This window comes from Bombina bombina, chromosome 4, assembly GCF_027579735.1.
Source record: "Bombina bombina isolate aBomBom1 chromosome 4, aBomBom1.pri, whole genome shotgun sequence".
Taxonomy (NCBI): Eukaryota; Metazoa; Chordata; class Amphibia; order Anura; family Bombinatoridae; genus Bombina; species Bombina bombina.
Genome location: NC_069502.1, coordinates 922,620,467 through 922,629,692, shown reverse-complemented (window position 1 = coordinate 922,629,692; position 9,226 = coordinate 922,620,467).

The window sequence follows — 9,226 nt, the reverse complement described above, 5'->3', positions numbered from 1 at the left end:
ACCGTCAATGACATCCTGTGCGGAGCGTCCACTTCATACGATCACCGCCATACACTGAAGTTGTCCAACTGCAGGTAAAAAAATGAAGAAATAAACTGCAGCAAATCAGCATCAACAGTGCTGAGGTTATGAACTCTTTTACAGTGATCTCATGAGATTTCACTTAAAGGGACACAACACCTGCTGAAAATTTTCTAAACTTTTTCTGAGGAATCAAAATAAACTAATACTCTGTTCTCAATGCTGCTTGTTCATCTTACTACAAACTCCTCAAGAAGACTCCTCATATTTGCTATTTTGCCCTATGCTTATCCACAGCTTGTGTTTTCCTATGTAGGGTGCCATCATGTAACGTACGTTATACACAGGCACTGCAGTCACGTGACAGGTGTGCACCCAAGTCATGTGATGCACACGGCAGCTTCTCTCACTGATGTTATAGAAGGCAGGCAAATTGCCAATGCTAATTCACTGTAATGCAAAGCGTGCATTGCAGTATATGAGGAAACATATCTGTTTTATATTTGTAATACAGTAATTGCATCTTCTTTTATCAAACATATTTTAAACGTTTTATGTACTGAACACATCAACAGTCTGAAACTGTTCAGTTTCAGACTGTTGATCTGTTCAGTACATAAAACGTCTAAAATATGTTTGATAAAAGAAAACGCAATTACTTTATTCCTAGTATAAAATAGATCTTGGTCCTCATATACTGCAATGCACGCTTTGCATTACAGTGAATTAGCATTGACAATTTGCCTGCCTTCTATAACATCAGTGAGAGAAGCTGCAGTGTGCATCACATGACTTGGGTGCACACCTGTCACGTGACTGCAGTGCCTGTGTATAACGTACGTTACATGATGGCACCCTACATAGGAAAACACAAGCTGTGGATAAGCATTTAAGCGTAAGAGCTTGTAGTAAGATGATCATACAGCATTGAGAACAGTGTATTAGTTTATTTTGATTCCTCAAAAACAGTTAGTTCAAAAAATCTTAACCCCTTAAGGACCAGACCATATTTAAATTTTCTTACCCTTCAGGACCAGTGCTATTTTTACATTTCTGCAGTGTTTGTGTTTAGCTGTAATTTTCCTCTTATTTATTTACTATACCCACACATATTATATACTGCTTTTCTCGCCATTAAATGGACTTTCTAAAGAAATCATTATTTTCATTATATCTTATAATTTACCATTAAAAAATTATATCTAAATTTTGTCCTGAGTTGTTTAGAAATACCCAAGGTCTACATGTTATTTGCTTTTTTTGCAAGTTATAGGGCAATAAATACAAGCATTACTTTGCTATTTCCAAACCATTTTTTTTTATTTTTTTTAAATTAGCGATAGTTACATTGGAACACTGATATCTGTCAGGAATCCCGGAATATCCCTTGACATGTATATATTATTCTGATGAAGCGCATGTGCCCATGCGCGAAACACATTAGATAGGAGCTTACCAAGTGTCTAATGATAAGCCTGCTCCTGAATAAAACTTTATTTCATCTACTTCAAGCCTCAGCATTCCTTTTTCCTCATTTATATTATTTTTAGTAGACAACCCAAAGTATTGATCTAGGCCCATTTTGGTATATTTCATGTCACAATTTCACCGCCAAATGCAATCAAATAAAAAAAAATGTTTACTTTTTCACCAACTTTAAGTTTCTCACTGAAATTATTTACAAACATCTTGTGCAATTATGGCACAAATGGTTGTAAATGCTTCTCTGGGATCCCCTTTGTTCAGAAATAGCAGATATATATGGCTTTGGCGTTGCTTTTTGGTAATTAGAAGGCCGCTAAATGCCGCTGCGCACCACACATGTATTATGCCCAGCAGTGGAGTTAATTAGGGAGCTTGTAGGGAGCTTGTAGGGTTAATTTTAGCTTTAGTGTAGTAGGCAACCCAAAGTATTGATCAAGGTCCATTTTGATATATTTCATGCCACCATTTCACTGCCAAATGCGATCAAATAAAAAAAAAATGTTCACTTTTTCACAAACTTTAGGTTTCACACTAAATTTATTTACAAACAACTTGTGCAATTATGGCACATATGGTTGTAAATGCTCCTCTGGGATCCCCTTTGTTCAGAAATAGCAGACATATATAGCTTTGGCATTGCTTTTTAGTAATAATAAGGCTGCTAAATGCCGCTGCGCACCACACGTGTATTATGCCCAGCAGTGAAGGGGTTAATTAGGTAGTTTGTAGGGTCAATTTTAGCTTTACTGTAGAGATCAGACTCCCACCTGATACAGCCCACCCCCTGATCCCTCCCTGACCCCTCTCAAACACCTCTTCCCTCCCCCACCCCACAATTATCCCCGCCATCTTAAGTAGTCTGCCAGTACTAAAATAAAAGGCTTTTTTTTAATTACAAAATAAATAAATACATATTCTGCTGTGTAAGATCCCTCCTTAGCCCCCAACCTCGCTAACCCCCCCCAAACAGCTCTCTAACCCTCCCCCCTTTACCTTTTCGTCTGCCATCTTGGGTACTGGCAGCTGTCTGCCCTAGGGTTGCCACACTTATAAGTTACACATGCTGCAGGGTGTGCAGGGAGGAATATAAATAGTGCTGTCCGGAAACACAATACATGTTCCTCCCTGCATACCCTGCAGCATGTGTAACTTATAAGTATCCAAGAAAACATGGCTGAGGTGGCAACCCTAGTCTGCCCTTACCCAGTTTGCATACAATTGGCATTTTTTTTCTGTAGTGTAGCTTCCCCCCCCCAATAACCAACCCCCTACCCCCTCCCAAATATCTTAGATAAAAAAAATCCCCCATCCTCTTTCCCTCCTTCCCTTTACACTGTGTTCCATAGTGTAGGGTCCCCGCCCCGTGCGCGCACCCGCCCCCCTCTGACATCTTAACATCGGAGATGGCTGCACCACCCTCCTCCCTGCAATAGCTCCCACCCACTAACAATCGCACCATCACTGGTCGATGCAGAGAGGGCCACAGAGTGACTCTCTCTGCATTAGTGGGTTAAAAAAGGTATTGCAGTGATGCCTCAATATTGTGGCATCACGGAAATACCTTGAAAGCGGCTGGAAGCAATCAGGATCACTTCCACCACTTGAAACCCCTGACGACGTACAGGTCGTTGTTGTATTACGTACCCTGTACGTCATTGGTTGTTAAGGGGTTAAGCAGGAGTTATGTGTCCCTTTAACTCTTATGAGATTTCATAGTAAACTTACTTAAACTGAATAGGGAAATAACATGAGTGTGCATGAGGCTCACTCCCTTGCATGAGGCTCACTCCCTTGCAGGACAGGATGGGGTGTGAATACTTAGGACATTTTGAGGTAAAATATTTTTCTTTTTTACATAGAGATGTTCAGGTGATATTTTCTAGTCAGCTTTTTACAGCTATGCTTCATCATTTTCAAGTGTTTCAACATTTGGGGGATCATGGCCCTTTAAGTTTCCACACAAAAAAATTGACACATTCTACAAGGCTAGTGGGGGGGGGCATAGACAAAAAGCCACAATCTTGACACAGATTTTATGTATAAGTGTCTGTTCTGAGGAGAAAAAAAAAATGCAAAAAGGCCCCAGAACACTACAGGTGGTGTGCTATCTCTTGTGCATGAGCGATATCAGCTTTTTTACATGAGTCAGAAATAGAGTGCGTAATATAAGTTGAAAGTAATTGCATTTTATGTTCCTTTGGTTCGCTGAAACCCCTGTGTAAAGGGTAGTGCGTTAGAAAAAGTTGCACTATGCACATCATAAATACATTTAAAATACAATTAGACTCATATAAACATTACCTGAAAAAAATGATTCACCTAAATATATAAAAAGTTATAAGGGTTCAAAGGTATATTGTATATGACAAGGTGTTTGACTGCAAAGGGCTATAATGTATATATACATACATATACTTATCTAAATATGTGTATGTGTATATATATATATATATATATATATATATATATATATGTATTGATGTGTTTTACTGTTTATTTACTGTATTTAACACTCCAATGTTCTTCACATACAAGATAATGTACTTTTTATTGTAAATACATATTTATATACAGTATATTTATCTGTTAATATATGTATATACACATATTAACACATACATATATATATTATTATATTATATTATTTTTTTTCACACTTCACACTTACCACTTTTAACCCCTAAAACTGCCTAGTGCAATAGTTTTTAATGGAAAAAAATACAAACTAAAAGACCACTTTTAGAAAACTAACCAGAGATTGGATTTCTGGTTAATTTTCTGAGCACTAATGGCTACCGCGAGCTCGCGGTAGCAAAAACCAGCCACTTGTAAGGGCTGGTTATTTATTGCGCACCCATTTACGGGCATGCAATAAATTAGCGCTCCACTTGTAATCTAGCCCTTAGTTAGTGTGGCTACTTAGGAATTATTCATTAGAGACAACTTTTGACTGTAACAAACACTTGAATGTGAATTCCATGTCAGATCTGTGGCACATTGTCTCCGTCTATCCTAACTTTGTGGAACAGGTAAATTTGGTTGTTGTAGCTAATTAGTAGCTATTTCATGAGATTTTGTGCACAACTTTTTTCTTGGAATGGACGCTTGGATCTGTGTATTTTTTCTAGTTTTGTGGAACAGGTTAATTTGATTGTATTGGCTACTTGGTAAGCAGGTATGAAGGGCCTTTTTTGTGGAAATCATTTTTTTGCCTTGAATGGGTACTTGAATGTGGATTCCTCAGCAGGTATGTGGCTCAATGTCTCTTACCCTTTTCATTTTGTAAAATAGGGGAATTTGTATGGTGTGGTTATTTAGGAAGTGGGCATTCTAGGACATTTGGTATGAAATAAATTTCTGAACACAATTGACACATGGGGGCCTATTTATTAACAGTTGGACTGACATGATCCGCTGTAGCGGATCATGTCCGCCTGACACCGCTGAATGCCGACAGCAAACGATGTCAGCATTTAACATTGCACAAGCAATTCTGGTGAACTGGCTGTCTGCACCTGTTCATTCACCTGTATTCTGCACTTTTCTGTGCTAACCGCTTTTTATATTTTCATGTTTTTACATGTTTTTACATGGATACAATAAAGACTTTTATACTTTACTAAATGGTCTTGGAGCGCTCACTTTTCATTTTTTGGATTTTTGTTACTTTTGTGTAGTGTTTATGCAGACACGCTGGGAAGAGTAGCTGCTGCCTATTTTCCATGGGAAATTATTCCCTTACCCTCTCTCCATTGAGCATAGAGAACTTTCTTTCACATCTGGTAACAGGATTCCAGATTAAGGCGCTCCGTTGTGCAGGTTTGTATCACATATTCAATTCTGGTGAACTGCTTGTGCTATGCCACCCCTTGCAGATTCACGGCCAATCAGCCAATAGCAGGGGGTGTCAATCTACCCGATCATATGAGATCGGGCAGATTGATGTCCGCAACCTCAGAGGAGGCAAACAAGTTAAGGAGCAGCAGTCTGAAGAATTGCGTGGAAACAGGGGCATTCAGGGCCATTCAGTCCTTAATAAATCTTCCCCATGGACTTTAATTCTGTGTAGGGTCTGTGGCTCACTGGGCTTGATTAATGGACACTAGGCTGCTGAGGAGCTTCATTGTAAAGGCAAGATCATATTCAAAATTAATTGAGATTCACTTTATATATATATATATATATATATATATATATATATATATATATATATATATATATATATTTTGGCGATGACTATAAGAAAGAGCAGCAAAAAATTGTCTCAGGAATTGAGAACAAAAATTGTGGCTAAGCATGGACAATCTCAAGGTTACAAGTCCATCTCCAGAGATCTTTATGTTCCTGTGTCCACTGTGCGCAACATTGTCAGGAAGTTTACAGCCCATGGCACTGTAGCTAATCTCCCTGGTCATGGACAAAAGAGAAACATTGATCAAAGATTGCAATAAAGGATTGTATGAATAATGGATAAAGAACCTTAATTAACTTTCAGACAAATTCAAGCTGACCTTCAAGCACAGGGTATAAATGTGTCAGCTCGCACACCATCACCATCTGAATGAAAAGGGACGCTATAGTAAGAGACCCAAGTGGACCCCACTGCTGACACAGAAACATAAAAAAGCCAGATTGGAGTTTGCCAAAACTTATCTGAGGAAGCCAAAATCCTTTTGGGAGAATGTGCTGTGGACAGACTAAAGAAAATTACAGGTTTTTGGTAAAGCCCAATATTCTACTGTTTTCAGAAAAAGAAATGAGGCTTTTAAAGAAAAGAATACAGTCCCTACAGTCAAACATGGTGGAGGTTCACTGATATTTTGGGGTTGTTTTGCTGCTTCAGGCACTGGATGTCTTTACTGTGTGCATGGCATTATGAAATATGAAGACTACCAAAGAGTCCTGAACTGGCCAGCAATAAGTCCAAATCTCAATCCCATAGAGCACCTGTGGAGAGATCTCAAAACAGCAGTTGGGAAAAGGAACCCTACCAATCTGAGAGACCTGGAACAGTTGACAAAAGACGAGGGGTCCAACATACCAGTAAAGAGGTGTAAGAAACTAACTGATAGTTACAGGAAGCAATTGATTTCACTTATTTTTCCAAGGGGTGTGCTACCAAATATTAAATTGAGGGTGCCAATAATTTTGTCCAGTCAATTTTTGGAGTTTTGCGTGTCAGTTTTGACTTTTTTCTCTCATACTGATACAAACAAAAGAAATAAACAGAATGCCTAAACAGTTGTAATTGCAACAATTTTCTGGGCGAAGTGGTGCATTATCTGACAGAAATGCAGGGGTGCCAATATTTTTGGCCATGGCTGTAATTTTGACTAGACTCTCCCTTTAAGTGAGCATTTTATAAGCGAGACATTAGGAATTAGGCAAAATAATTATATAAGAATTGAACAAGGCTTGATTAAAGGACAAGACACATTTTGGTGAAATTCTGTGTTTTCAGTGTTTCATTTATTCCTTTTTTTTAAATTTGTGCAATCTCTTCATGGTTCTTTTTGCTACCTCTTGTATCTATAACAAACTATTCTATTCATTCCCTCCTTCCCCCTAACCACTTGGTACATTCACTGGCCCATCTCTTTTACCCTCACCTCACTTTTGCTCTCATGAGCTTCACACATTCATATACACAACACAAAACCAATGACAACATAAAAATAACAAAATGTTTCAATTAACATAAGTATTACCACAAAAATTGTGTAATGTGATATGGCGGTAACATTTTTAGTAAATACATTTTATTACCCAATTAAGGTCATGTTTACATTGTTGCTGATAATTAATTATTGTCTACTATAAATACAGTAGATTTACATAATCAACAAACGCATGATAAAAAGACAATACAATTGCACTTAGGGGCCGATTTATCAAAGCGTCAATTGGTCTCAATGCATCTGTTTAACTCGTCCGCCACCTTTGAGGTGGCAGACAGCAATCAGCCCAATCGGATACGATCAGGTTGATTGACACCGCCTGCTAGTCGCCGATTGGCCGTGAATGTGCAGGGGGCGGTATTGCACAAGCATTTAACAAGGAATGCTTGTGCAATGATAAATGCTGACTGCCTATGCTGTCAGCATTTATCGATGTATGGCAGACATAATCCGCTATAGAGGATCATGTCCGCCTTAAGATGATAAATCGGCCCCATAGTCTGTACTTCAAATGAATAAAAGATTTTTTTTCTGAAAAAATTGCAAAGTTATGTCTATTTCCACTCCTTGTGTATCATGTGACAGACAGCAACCAATCACAAATGCATATACGCATATTCTGTGACTTCTTGCACATGCTCAGTAGGAGCTAATGACTCAAAAAGTGTAAATATAAAAATACTGTGCTTATTTTGTCAATGGAAGTCAATTAGAAAGTTGTTTAAAATTGTTTGCTTTTTCTGAATCATGAAAGTTAAATTTTGCATTTAGTGTCCCTTTAAAGCCAACAACAAACAAGAAAAAGAGCATGTCGGGGCAACAGGCTTTAAAAATTAAAACATAGCTTTTATTTTGCCAAAATCGTAAGATCAGTTACATCTGTTAAAACAATGTAAAGAGCCAGAGCGCTGACTAGGGTTTACTTTTGTATATATATATCCCTTTAAAGCCCTCAGCATGTTACATTGACCTGATTTTCTAGATTTGCACTTCCTAAATCTCTTCCACAGTTTATCATTTGCCTCTCATATTGAAAAGAATGGAAAGTGCTAAACAATAAACTATACAAAGTATCTATTTACTCCTGCTGAACATTGACCAAGACTTACTGCTCACAAAGAGCGGGAAAAGTAGTGTGAAAGTATACTTGAAACCAAATTCCAATGTACAGTAATCACTGAGTGTGCCCACTGCCGTAACCCTTAATAAGAACAATTTTACAACTATAACTATTTGTGTCAGCTATAGTAACTCTTCACAATACCAGTTTTCAGTATTCTCTAAGCATACTATCGATAGTAAACCTTTTGAGTACCAGATTTCTAAGTGTAACAGCCCTTGTATACCTTCTCAATACCATTTTACAGAATTTCTTGAAAGAGACAGCTACAGTACGTAAGACTTCTGAGTACCAGTTTACAGTAATATTTGAGTGTACTATCCATAATGATTGGTTTGATTTGGATTGTAGTGGAATGAGAGTTAGGTGACTATATTTAATTCTCAGACCCAGGTGGCGCAATGTCATGAGTTAGCCCTGGGCTGACGATAGGGAAACTGACACAAGGGATAACAACTTAATAAAATCCTATATAGTTGTTTTAAATGGTGCATCACATTAAAAAGCAAACAGCATTAAGATATGGATGCTTCTTTGTGGCCTCAGGTGCAAACCTGAAAAGCTAGTTACGTAGCTGAAGTATTAGCCTCTCTACCACCTAAAATGTGATCTGATCATAATGATTGATAGACTCTGAGCAGGGGTGGCATAATGATATCCGCAGACAGGGAATGCTGCCCGCTCGCCATAATGCTGAGCAGATGAGGTTCCTGAAAGTTAAAGGGACACTGAACCCAAATTTTTTCTTTTGTAATTCAGAAAGAGCATGCAATTTTAAGCAACTTTCTAATTTACTCCTATTATCAATTTTTTTTTTCGTTCTCATGCTATCATTATTTGAAAAAGAAGGCATCTAAGCTTTTTTTTTTGTTTTAGTACTCTGGACAGCAATTTTTTATTGGTAGATGAATTTATCCACCAA